The following is a 14,580-nucleotide window of genomic DNA, read 5'->3' on the forward strand; positions in this document are numbered from 1 at the left end:
ATATTTGGGACTGATTTGGGGCCAGAAATTGGGCAATTTTAATTGGTTAAGTGGTACGTTGATGGGCCGGCATCTGATACTATCAAAGACTGGAAATGCTTGAATCCCAACCTTCAAATTCGACACTGCTCTCCCAATCCGTTTGTTGCTAAATCTTTAAGTCTATTACCTAACACACTTATCCCTTTCTTTGTTCTAACAGTTTTAACAAACAAAGGGATAAGTGTGTGGATAAAACACACATCACGGTAGGGCCCACAGATCACCGATCAGGTGATCACTAGCCAAACTGTGTTCTTTGACAAGTGTTAAGATCACTTGCAAACTGCGACCCAACCCGATTCATTCTGGCATTCAGCCTCAAACCTTAAATTCCTTAAAGCCAAGATTCCTCATCTCCCGCAAACCTTAGGATCCTTACTCTCCTAACCGAAAATGGCTAAGAAAGACAATGATGAGAAGAAAGCTGACGAGAAGATTGGATATGGGGAATGCCATGTCTGTAAGCATACAAAGTTTGAGCGTCTCTAGAAATACCACGAACACTTGGATGCATGCGATAAGAAGTAGAAAGCGAAGATCAACGAATCAAATCGACGCCACCAACAACATAATGTAGCTAGCTAGTGAGAGATGCTTGCAGATTGGGAGAGCGGTGTCGAAGTGGATAGAGAACGATAATTGCTGCAAGCATCTTTCACTGACTAGCTGCATTCCGCTGCTGGCGGTGTTGATTTGTTTCGTTGATCTTCGCTTTCTACTTCTTATCACATGCATCCAAGTGTTCAAGGTATTTCTGGAGACGCTTAAACTTTTTATGCTTACAGATATGACATTCCTCGTATCCAATCTTCTCGTCAGTTTTCTTCTCATCATTGTCTTTCTTTGTCATTTTCGGTTAGGTGAGTAAGGATCCTAGGGTTTGCAGGAGATGAGGAATCTTGGAATTGAGGAATTTAAGGTTTAAGGATGAATGCCGGAATGAATCGGGTTGGGTCACAGTTTGCAAGTGATCTTAACACTTATCAAAGAACACGGTTTGGCTAGTGATCACCTGATCGGTGATATTTGGGCCCTACCATGATGTGTATTTTATCCACACACTTATCCCTTTCTTTGTTCAAACAGTTAAAATAAAGAAAGAGATAAGTGTGTGAGGGGATAGACTTAAAAATCTAGCAACAAACAGATTGGGAGAGCAATGTCAAGACGATAAAGGATGATGATTGCTGCAAGCATCTCTCACTGGCCAGCTGCATTCTGCTGCTGGCGGCGTCGATTTGCTTCGTTGATATTCACCTTCTGCTTCTTGTCGCATGCATCCAATTGTTCATGGTATTTCTGGAGACACCCAAACTTCGTACGCTTACAGATAAGGCATTCCCCATATCCGATCTTCTCGTCAATTTTCTTCTCATTCTTGTTCTTCTTAGCCAATTTCGGTGAGGAGAGTAGGGATCCTAGGGTTTGCGGGTGATAAGGAATCTTGGGTTTGAGGAATTTAGGGTTTGAGGATGAATGCCAGAATGAATCGAGTTGGGTCGCGATTTGCAAGTGATCTTAACACTTGTCAAAGAACGCGGTTTGGTTAGTGATCACCTAGTTGGTGCTCCGTTGGCCCTACCATGATGTATGTTTTATGCACACCGTCCATCCATTTTTCCATATCATTTTAGGGCTTGATCCCAAAATTGAGACATATCTAAATCTCACGTGGACCACACCATAGGAAACCAATAGTATTAAACTCCATCATTAAAAACCTCCTAGAGCTCATTTTAATGTTTATTTGACACCCAACCTGTTTATAGGTCATACGGACCTGGATGAAGGGAAAAAACAAATGTCATGATCCAAAACTTTTGTGGCCCCATGAAGTTTTCAATGGTGGGCATTCAATCAACACTAGTTCTTATAATGTGGTCCAGCTAAAAGTTAGATCTACCTCATTTTGAGGCTCATATTCTAAAATAATCTGAAAAACTGGATGAACGATATGGATGAAACACATAGATCATGGTGGGACCAAAAAAAGCACCTGCCACTATCCAATCCAAGTCCAATGTCAAAGCACTGTGGCCCCACCATGATGTATGTGTTTTATCAACGTCGTCCATTCATTTTTCCAGCCCATTTTAGGGTATGATTCCATACAACAAGGCAAATCTAAAGCTCATGTGGACCACACCACATGAAAATAGTGTTGTTGAATGTCCACCATTAAAAACTTCCTTGGCCCACCGTACTGTTTGTCTTCCAACCAACATATTGATAAGGTTACATAGGAAGGGAAAACACAAATATCAGCATGATCCTGAACTTATGTGGCCCAAAGAAGTTTTCAACACTAAGCATTTGAGCCCTGTTATTTCATGTGATGAGGTCCACCCGAGCTTTGGATCTGCCTCATTTTTTGCTCATGTCATAAAATGAGCTGGCAAAATGAATGGATGGCATTGATAAACACACATTATGGTGGGGCCCACAAAGCTTTGACACCAGCTAGAGCCTGTTCTTTCCAAACTAAAATCCAGTACTCCTTCATTCCTTCTCCCAACTTTATATCACATGAATTTAAAAGTGGCTTACTTTTCTCTATCCAGAAAAACGCTCTTGTTGTTAGTATTGATAGATATGAAGATGTTCCCATGAATGACGAGAAGGCACTCCAGAAAGTTGTGGCACACCAACCTCTCAGTGTTGCCATTGAAGGAGATGGAATGGCTTTTAACTCTACCATATAGGTAACATTCCATTTCTTATCTTCAATTGTTTGGTTGATTACCCTTTGGCAATACTAGTTGAATGAATTGCTTAAGCAGAGAGTCTAGTGTGTGTGTATAAAAGCGAGAGAGAGAGAGAGAGAGAGAGAGACCCGTCTCCTGGTACAGTACTGCAGATTTTATGTAAGCATTCATATAAGCCGTACGACACTTCATGCACATTGAGACCAGCTTACTAGCTTGTAGGCTAGGGATGGGCCCCACCACAATACTTTCGTGAAATCCACTGTGACCACAAGGTTTGTGATGAAAATTTAGCCACATTATTCAAAACCTAGTTAGATTCATGATGATTTAGGTGGGCCACACTAAAGGAAAAAGTGAGAGAAGGGAATACTTACCGTTGAATTTTTAGAGGACCCACCGTTACATTTACGTGAAATCCACTCCAACCATTACCCATCTCATGAATATTCATGCATGGTTATAAAAAAATTAGGCACATATATGATTTATGTGGGCTACAACAAGTGAATTAATTTGAATGGTAAGCATCCTCCCACACTATTTCCATTAATGTGCCCTACCCAAATTACAGATCATGCTGATGTTTGATCCCTACAGATAATTTTTTATCACCCACCTCATGGTTGTAGTGGATTTCACATACACGTCGAGGTGGGCATCCCCAACCCATCCTATTGGCATAGGATGGCAAGACTTGCAGGACGTGGATTCCATTACACATGCCGGAAGCGGACCGCGTAGTGAGTAACTCACTACACTTAGCATACTGTAAACTTGGTGTGGTCTGCCATGATTTATGTATTTTATTTGTTCTATTCATCCATTTTGCCAGATAATTTTAGAGCTTGGGCCCAAAAATGAATCATATAAAATGTTCAAATGTATCATACCATGGGAAACAGTTGAATTAAACTTCTACCATTAAAAATTTCTTAGGGGCCATGGAAGTTTTGGATCAAGCTTATATTTGTTTTTTTTCCCTTCATCCATCTCTTTAAGATCTTATGATCACGTTGGATGACAAATAAACATCACTGTGGGGCCTAAAAAGGTTTTAATGGTGGAAATCATTATCCCCACTGTTTCCTATGGTATAATCCACCTGATCTTTGGAAATGCTTCAATTTTGGGCACAACCCCTTAAATTGGATGAAAAAATGGATGGATGGTGTGGATAGACCACATACATTCAAGGTGGGCCGAAATGAGTTTACTCATAGTAACTCAGTACGCAATCTGATTTCGTAATCCCTTGGCATGAATCCCTTGGTGTAATGATTGTTTGTTAATTACACAACTAATGTCGGTCACTTGTATGCATATGCAATGTGCTTGTCATGTGTCAAGGGTGCATGTGGATGGATGACGTGGATAAAACACATGCATCAACATCAAGCCCATAGATGTAGAGGATTTTAAAATTCACTAAGGTCATGACTCTTACAAGATTCTCTCTACTTGGGAAAGCCTCAATGCTTTATTTTGTTGTAGCAACTAGCAACGACTCATTTGAGTTAGATTGGTTCCTATTTGGGGTTTATCAATGACTTGTATTGGTGTTAATCACCAATGTGAATTTGGATATACATGCATGGGTGTGAGATGCGTGCACATGGAGTTTCTGATTTAATGTGTTTGAAAACTCATGTGGTGTGGGTGTAAGAGTGTGCATTGACCATTTTAAAAAAAGACAAAATCATAAATATGACAATTAGAAACACAATTGCAGAACTAGAATATAACCTAAACAGCAAGCATCATATCTCATGCAAATCAAAGCATTCATAGAATCACAAGTATCAAACATATATCTAAGAGATAGAGCATTGAAAATGTGTATAAGTGATATTGTTAGAAATTCAAAATCATGATGAAATGTAGGTCATTGAGAGGGAGTATTGAAAAAGTAAGGGATATGGTGAAAAATCCAGCATCAGAAAACAAATCAGATTGAGGGTTGTGTTGGAGAAGTAGATAGGAGATGGTGATCGCTGCCAACATATCTCTCCACCTTCGAAGGTGGCTCACTGGTCGTGGCTTGCTTTTGCCGCTCGCGGTTGCGTCGCGCGATTTCTTTCTTCCGGCGACATGCGTCCAAGTGCTTACAGAACTCCTCCAGTCGTTCAAACTTCTTGTTGTTGTTGCAGTTAGGGCATTTCTCATAATTGATCACAACGTGATGTTTCATCTCATCAAGGTTTGGAGGAATGTAGGGTCTGAGGGATTTAAATGGATCGGGTGTGGATGAGAATGCCAGGATGAATCGAGGTCGGCTCTTGGGTTTGGACGAATGTTGGGTTTGAGGGATTTAAATGGATCGAGTGTGGATGAGAATCGAGGTCGGGTCTGGCTTGTGGACACGGTTTGGCCAGTGACGCTGTCAGTAGCAAGGTGGCTAGTGGTTGGTTCTGTGGGCCCTACCATGATGTGTGTAGTTTGTTGCCTGTTGCTTCTCGGTCTAGTCTTTCTATCGATTTATTAGTGGACATTCTTTTAACAATTACCATACTTCTTACCTATGGCACTATGGTGCCCCTCCTAAGGTGATAGACATGTGACATAGATGGTGGGCAGGAAGAAGGTTCTCACTATAAATAACCTTCAAAAGAGGGAAATGACAATCCTAAACATATGTGCACTATGCATGCTAGATGCAGAATTGATAAACCATCTCTTCATTCACACCCTTTCTCTAAAGGAGTGTGAGTGCTTGTTCTCGAAGCTTTCCGGTTGTCATGGGTTATGTCAAATTTTATCAAAGGCCTTCTCCTAGCATGGGAGGGGGAGGGAATGAACCATTAGCTTGATTTTGGGCTTTGTAGGGACTAGGGAGAGGAATAATTGGTGTTTCCGAAATAAGAAAGGGACAGTGCATGACTTCTTTTGTATGTCTTATCCTTGTAATTGTATTTTTTTCCTTAAGAGTCTCTCTTCAACTATCTTAATAAGGTTTTATCGCCTTTCCAAAAAAAATTAAATGCACATGTTTTTGACAACTTTCACGGAAAATCTATAATAGTAAGTAAAAAGAGTTATTGGGTTTACAGCATCTACCTCATTTTTTGTCTTATAATATAAAACGATATGAAAAAAATTAATAGACACAATGGATGAAACACAAACATTATGGTGGGGTTTAAAGAGCACCAACCATTAGTAACGGGCCAGCAGTGCGGTCAGTAGCCAATTGACGTTCCTGGCTAGAGACCTTTGGCTGGAGTCTCAGGACGTTTTTTGGCTTGTGACTCTGCCATTAGCCAGGTTGGTAATTGTATGTCTCTGTGGGCCCCGCTATGATATATCTATTTTATCCACGTTATCCATTCATATTTCTAGATTATTTTAGCACTTCATCCCAAAAATAAGGCAGATCTAAATCTCAAGTGGACCACACCATAGGAAAACTGTAAGACCCGAGGCCCCGCAATCTGGTTCATACACTGGATAGTCGTTGGCTGTAGGTCCATTGGCCCCGAGAATGTTTTGACTTGATCATAATGTTGTTCTATTATCGAGCCGCAAGCTGTATTTCAACCCGATGTCCGAATTTTAAGATACGGACTTAAAATTAAACAATCTGAGAAATGATAATTATGTCCTAATTTTATCTGGCGAAGCCCCACCATCAAGTTTTTAAAATTCATTAGGTCTGAGAGCCTAACCGTTGTGACCATAGTCGAGTTACGGAGTTAATGATGAAAACGGCATGTCAATAGGACACCCGGATTGTAAGTTATTCATAGATATGCACATGTATATTTTGATAAAATAACTCAAATAACCTTGATGTTTTTAAAACCCTTGGAATACGTTAGTTCAAATTACTTAAATAACATTGTTATATGGTTACCATAAGCTTACACTTCTTAAAACCATCACAAAACACCTCCCAAACATAAATATAAACACAAAAACACTCTTTTAATATCCCATTTCCAGCACTTCCTTTCTTGTTGAGTGTGAAGTTGAGAAGAAGAAGAAGAAGAAAAGGAAATAGAAGCTCAGGTTGAGAACCAAACCTCTGATAGTTACAGGTGTGTGCATAGATTAGGAGCATGCATATGTGTACGTTGGGGTTTCCTTGAAAATCCTATCGCTGAATTTTTATTTAGGGTTAGGTGAATGCTGGAATTTCTGTTTTAAGTTAAATTATCACTAGATTTTCGGTTTTAGGGTTAGGTTATCGCTGAATTTTCATTTAAGGTTAGGTAAATGCTGGAATTTATGTTTTAAGGTTAGATTATTGCGGGATTTTTTGTTTTAGGGTTAGGTTATCGCTGAATTTTCATTTGGAGTTAGGTGAATACTGAAATTTCTGTTTTAAGGTTAGATTATTGCTGAATTTTCTGTTTTAGGGTTAGGTTAGCGCTGAATTTTCATTTAAGGTTAGGTGATTGTTGGAATTTTTGTTTTAAGGTTAGATTATTGCTGGATTTTCTGTTTTAAGGTTGGGTTATCGCTGGATTTTTATTTAGGGTTAGGTGATTGCTGAATTTACTAATCTAGGGTTAGGTTATTGCCGAATTTTCTGGAGGTTATTGCTGGATTTTTCTGATTTAGTTAGTGAGATTATTAATGGAATGTTGGATGATAGAGATGAGTTAGTTTTATTTAAATTCATACGAATTGTCATCGGTTTCTCGTTGTCCCTTACAAAGTCCGCCCACTACCTGTTTGACAAAGCGTTTAAAAGAATTATCCTTCCTCCTTTTGATGTAGTTAATTCTTGAGAAAACGCATGTTTGTCGCATGAAGTCTTATAGCGGAATGAATTCTGAATTGGAGTTAGATTGGCTAAGTCATGTGCATATCATATGCATGGTTCATAGTTGATGTATCATTGTATGATTGAGAGTGAATGATTCATATCATGGTATGGTGATTCATATCATGGTTTGGTGTCATAGTGGGTTGTGCTGCGACAGACGATGTGTGTATGATTAGTATGTGAACCGTCTAGATACAGAATGCATTACATGAGACCCCTATAAGAAACTTAAAATTCATGAGGAGAACACATGAAGAAGGTCATCCTTTGCTTGTCTTGAAAAACATGATATATTGTGCTTGTGTGTGGAATCATGCATACATGCATATAGTGATTGTAAATGTGATGAAACATACTTTGTTATGACATAAGTTGGACACCACACCGAAAATGTGCAATTCAACAGGACATGATTAGAGGGTCCGTGGGTGAAAGTCCCTAAACCCCGATTGGTACCATTGGGAGCAACCTATGCCTAGACCGGGTCGAAGAATAAAGTGCTGGAATGCCGAAATACCAAAGTAGGTAGCAACTCCCACCAACGCGTGTCGATTGGTTGAGAGGTTTGACCTAACCTACTTATGGGCAAGCAAAAATAAGTTGTGTGTGATGAGCTTGTAAATTGTCCGCTATCATTTTGCCAAGTGACTTATGACTTCTCACCGATAGGTAGATAGTGAAGTTCAACACAAGTGGGTTAGCCTAGTTAGGCCCGTGAACTATGTAGTCCCACCTCTGTAGTTAACCACGGTGGAAAAGTCTATACAAGTGGGTAGCAATCATATGCGAGGCCCACCTCTATTTCAGACTTTGGTGATCCAATTGGGAAATGTGGAAAGTTGTGGAAACGTTGAAAGAGTATGTATGGTATAAGTGGGTAGAAGTCCCACCGCTGTATATAAAAATGACTTAGAACATAAAAAGTGGCATAATGCATTATACCTTTATTTTATTGTTATCAATCCAGAAAGCTTGTGCATTATATGAGCATAACATGAAACATGCATTTTCACTGCACACATGCACTCACTGGGCTTAATAGCTCAAGATTTCCTTTCTATTTTTTTACAGGTGAGAGTAGGGAGCTGTAGGAGTAAAGGCTACAAACTCCAGTTATCCTTTTTGTTTTGTACATATCAGTGTATATATTTTTTTATAATACCCTGAATATGTACATCAGGTATAGTAAATATGACATGGTTTATGTTTTGGTTTTGCCTTAATGTGCTCAGTTGTACACAATAATATATGTTGAATATGATGAAATTTTAAGAAATGATACGTGTTTGTTGTCTTTACTTTCAGAAATCCTCCTTGTGGAGCCCCGCTTATGGGACTTAGTAGGTGATAGTTGGAAGTCCCAAAATCGAAGTTCTACGGAGGCTGTCAACCAAAATTTGGTGTCTAGTAATCATGAATTACCAATACTAGATTTACGGTCGTGACAGAAAATGGTATTAGAGCATGATCTGAGAAATATCTGCATAAATCATAAAATGTATTTACTATATGTTATTGTGCTAGAGTTGTTAGGTTCATGCTTTGCGAAGTAGAGGAGTTGTATGGTTATTTACTATTGTGTATATTGTATAGGTTTACTTGTTCTTTTTAAGCTAATTCGGTATTTTATCTATAGGATGCTGCCTAGAAAGAATCTTGTTCAGACTCCTCCAGTGCAACCCAAGTCTAAGTCAAAATCTGTTCCAGATCCAGTTATACCTGTTCCTCCAACACAACTTCAACAATTGTTGCGGACTATGTCAACTATAACGACTAATCAAAAGCAGCGATCTATTTATACTCCTGAGACATCAGCGCAGGAGCGGGCCAATGCTCTTTTTATGGAGTTTAGATGTCTAGATCCACCTTATTCTTCTAGCAAGCCAGATCATATGGCAACCGAGTTATGAAAATCAGAAATAGATAAACTTTTTCAAGTTATGGGTTGTACTTCCAAACAATGTATTACCTTAGCGACTTATCAATTATAAGGAGAGGCAGAACAAGGGTGGAAGTCAGTTGTTCATTCAGTAGATCCAAAATTTGTGTGGACATGAAAAGCATTTAAAGACTAGTTCAATCGTAAGTTTTTCCTCATAGCTGTTCGTCGTCAGAAAGCACATGAATTTGATTCTTTAGTTCAGGGTGAGATGTCTGTTGTTGATTATGAGGCTCGTTTTATAGAATTATCTCGTTTTGCTCCACATTTAGTAGCCAATGATGATTTGAAGGCGAGGAAATTTGAGGATGGTTTGCATCCTAGTTTGCGATCTCGAGTTAGAGGGTTTGAGTTGTCGACTCTTGAGGAAGTAGTAGCGAAGGCACAGATTTTTTAGTCTGATTGGAACCAAAAACAAAGTACGCATCCATCTACTTCTAATTAGCAAAGGAAGAAGAGATTTATTTCAGAGAATGGTAGTAGTTTTCAGCCCTTTTCATCCCCAAAGAGGCCTACAGTTAGATATGATAATGCAGTCAGACCTGATGTAAGACCCCCAGTATCACCGTTTGTTCCTCAATGACAGTTTTTAGCAAGACCTGATGTCAGATCCCCAGTATCATCGTCTGTTCCTCAGCGACAGTTTTTTTGGAGCCTGTTATAATTGTGGTCGTGTAGGGCACCGTAAAAAGGATTGTCTCAATCCGCAGAAACAGCAACCATATCAACCACCTAGACATTAGTAGCCCCAGCAGCAAAGGCCACCATATAGGACACAGTATAGTCCCCAGCAACAATAGTCATAGCGGCAGTAAGGTAGACAACCCTTGCCCCTTCAGACGCAACCTCGTGTTTATGCAATCCATAAGAGAGATTCTCAGACGAAGGGAGGAGTCATAGAAGGTATACTTGTAGTATCATTCCTTTTTTCACATGTCCTTTTTTATTTTGGCGTATCACATTCATTTATAGTAGATAGTTTTTGTCAATCATTGGAATTACCAAGAACATCGATAACCAACGGATTAGAGCTCTTGACTCCTTTAGGGAAAAGAATGGTGTTGAGTTCTATATGCCAGGATTGTCCTGTTTACATAGTAGAGTATGCCCTTCCAATTGATTGTTATGTTTTGGTGTTGTTAGAGTATGATGTGATTTTGAAAATGGACTGGTTATCCAAGTACCATGCAGTGTTGGACTGTACAGCTAAGACAGTCACCTTTTCTATACCTGACCAACCTTGATTTCAGTTTGTAGCTGATCCTAAAGATAACTTTATAGACACTTTGATGTCCTGTATTCATAAAGAGTCCAAAGGTGTATGTATTGAACAGTTGCTGGTAGTACGTGATTTTCCAGATGTTTTACAGAAAATTCTAGGTTCACCAGCCGTTAGACGTACAGAATTTCGAATAGATCTTATCCTTGGCACCACCCCTATATCAGAGCCCCTTGTCATATGTCACCGTTAGAGTTGCATGAGTTGCAAAGACAGATAGATGAATTACGTCGTTTGGAGTTTATTCACCCGAATACATCACCTTGGGGAGCGCATGTGCTTTTTGTAAAGAAGAAGAATGGTTCTTTACAATTGTGTGTCGATTATAAAGGACTTAATAAGGTTACGATTAGAAACAAGTATCCGCTCTCAAGAATAGATGATTTATTCGATCAGTTGAGTGGTGCGTAGTATTTCTCGAAGATAGATTTACAATCTAGGTATCATCAGATTCGGGTTCGGGAGAAAGATATCCTGAAGACAGCTTTTGTGACTCGTTATGGACAATTTGAATTTCAGGTCATGTCATTTGGTCTGACTAATGCACCTGCAGTATTTATGCAGTTGAAGAATGAGGTATTCCGTCCTTATTTGGACCAATTTATTGTTGTTTTTATTCATGATATTTTAATATATTCAAAGACAAGGGAAGATCATGAGTGTCACTTAGATATGACGTTGCAAACCCTTCGTGCCCACTAGCTATATGCTAAACTGGAAAAATGTGAGTTTTGGCAGGAAGAAGTGAAATTTTTGGGGCACATAGTTTCGAAGAATGGAGTTTCAGTTGATCCAGCTAAGGTTGAAGTAGTTTTGCAATGGAAACAGCCGAAGAATGCATCTAAGATTCGAAGTTTCTTAGGTTTAGCAGGGTATTATAGACGTTTTGTTAAAGGATTTTCTCGTATAGCTGCCCCACTGACTCAATTGACTCGAAAGGATGTAATGTTTGTTTGTAGTGAAGCCTGTGAGTGGGCATTTACGGAACTAAAAACTCGTCTTACGATGGCACCGATTCTCACTCTTCCATCTAGGAGTGAGGAATTCGTTGTTTATACAGATGTCTCGCTTATAGGTTTGGGGTGTTTCCTAATGCAACAAGGCAAGGGAGTAACATATGCATCTCGCCAACTTAGGCCTCATGAGAAGAATTATCCTGCACACGACCTAGAGTTAGCAGCGGTAGTTTTCGCCCTCAAAGTATGAAAGCATTACTTGTATAGGGTTAGATTTGAACTCTTTTCAGATCATAAGAGCCTGAAATACCTCTTTTCCCAAGCCAAGTTGAATATGAGGCAGAGACATTGGATGGAATTGATGAAAGACTATGATTTTGATCTTCAGTACCACCCAGGAAAAGCTAATGTGGTGGCCGATGCTTTAAGTCGTTAGCCACATGCCCAAGTGGCACAGTTAATGATGCGAGAGTGGAAAATGGAAGAAGATATAGTTGAATTTGATTTTGAGATGACTCTACAGTCCTCAGTTGTACAATTAGCAAACTTGACGATTCAGCCCTCTTTGATATCCCAAGTAATAGAAGCCCAACAGTTTGATCAATGGGCATTGTTTTGTAAAGATATGATGATATGGAAAAGTCAACCGGAGTGGCGGATAGGTTTAGATGGTGGATTTCGGTTTCAAGGCAGGTTATATGTTCCAGATATCTCAGAATTGAAAAAGACCCTTATGGATGAGGCACATCGCACTCAATTTACTATCCACCCAGGATCTACGAAGATGTATAAGGACATGAAAAGGAAATTTTGGTGGACTGGAATGAAACGTGAAGTTGCTAGGCATGTGTCAGAGTTTGACATTTGCAAATGAGTAAAGGTAGAGCACCAAAAGCCTGTAGGGGAATTGCAACCTTTGGAGATACCAATATGGAAGTGGGAACATGTAACTATGGATTTCATTGTGGGTTTACCAAGAACCTTACATCGACATGATATGGGTTATTGTAGACCGTTTGACAAAGACATCCCACTTTCTTCCTATTTGTATTTCTTGGTCTAAAGATCGACTCACAACTTTGTTTATAAACGAAATTGTTAGATTACATGGTGTACCTGTTTCGATTGTATCTGACCGAAATCCGAGGTTTACATCAAAGTTTTGGAAGAGTTTTCAAAAAATAATGGGGACGACTTTAAGATTTAGCACAGCATATCATCCACAAACAGATGGGCAATCCAAAAGAGTTAACCAAATTCTCGAGGACATGCTCAGATCGTGTGCTTTAGATTTCTCTGATAGTTGGGATGACCACCAGAAACTTAAAATTCATGAGGAGAACACATGAAGAAGGTCATCTTTTGCTTGTCTTGAAAAACATGGTATATTGTGCTTGTGTGTGGACTCATGCATACATGCATACAGTGATTGTAAATGCGATAAAACATGCTTTGTTATGACATAAGTTGGACACCACACTGAAAATGTGTAATTGATCAACAGGACATGATTAGAGGGTCCGTGGGTGAAAGTCTCTAAACCCCGATTTGTACTATTGGGAGCAACCAATGCCTAGACCGGGTGGAAGAACAGAGCGCTGGAATGCCGAAATACCAAAGTAGGCAGCAACTTTCACCAATGCGTGTCGATTAGTTGAGAGGTTTGACCTGACCTGCTTATGGGCAAGCAAAGATAGGTTGTGTGTGACAAGCTCGTAAATTATCTGCTATCGTTTTGCTAGGCGACTTATGACTTCTTGCCGATAGGCAGATAGTGAGGTTCAACACAAGTGGGTTAGACTAGTTCGGCCCGTAAACTATGCAATCCCACCTCTATAGTTGACCATGGTGGAAAAGTCTATATAAGTGGGTAGCAATCATATGCGAGTCCCACCTCTATTTCAGACTTTGGTGATCTAATTGGGAAATGTGAAAAGTTATAAAAACGTTGAAAGAGTATGTATGGTACAAGTGGGTGGAAGTCCCACCTCTATATATAAAAATGACTTGGAAAATAAAAAGTCGCATAATGCATTGTATCTTTATTTTATTGTTATCAATCCAGAAAGCCTGTGCATTATATGAGCATGACATGAAACATGCATTTTCACTGCACACACGCACTCACCGGGCTTAATAGCTCAAGCTTTCCTTTCTATTTTTTTACAGGTGAGAATAGGGAGCTGCAGGAGTAGAGGTTACAGACTCCAGTTGTCCTTTTTGTTTTGTACATATCAGTGTATATATTTTTTTTATAATACCCTAAATATGTACATCAGGTATAATAAATATGACATGGTTGATGTTTTAGTTTTGCCTTGATGTGCTTAGTTGTACACAGTAATATATGTTGAATATGATGAAATTTTGAGAAATGATATATGTTTGTTGTCTTTACTTTCAGAAATCTTCGTTGTGAAGCCCCGCTTATAGGACTTAGTATGTGATAGTTGAAAGTCCCAAAATCAAAGTTCTACGGAGGCTGTCAACCAAAATTTGGTGTATAGTAATCATGGATTACCAATACTAGATTTAGGGTCGTGACAGAAAATGGTAGCAGAGCATGATCTGGGAAATATCTACATAAATCATAAAATGTATTTACTATATGTTGTTGCATTAGAGTTGTTAGGTTCATGCTTTGCGAAGTAGAGAAGTTGTATGGTTATTTACTATTGTGTATATTGTATAAGTTGTTCTTTTTAGGCTAATTTAGTGTTTTATCTATAGGATGGCGCCTAGAAAGAATCATGTTCAGACTCCTCCAGTGCAACCCAAGTCTAAGTCAAAATCTATTCCAGATCCAGTTATACATGTTCCTGCAACACAACTTCAACAACTGTTGCAGACTATGTCAACTATAACGACTAATCAAAAGCAGCGATCTC

This window comes from Magnolia sinica, chromosome 15 (assembly GCF_029962835.1).
Source record: "Magnolia sinica isolate HGM2019 chromosome 15, MsV1, whole genome shotgun sequence".
NCBI classification, from domain to species: Eukaryota; Viridiplantae; Streptophyta; class Magnoliopsida; order Magnoliales; family Magnoliaceae; genus Magnolia; species Magnolia sinica.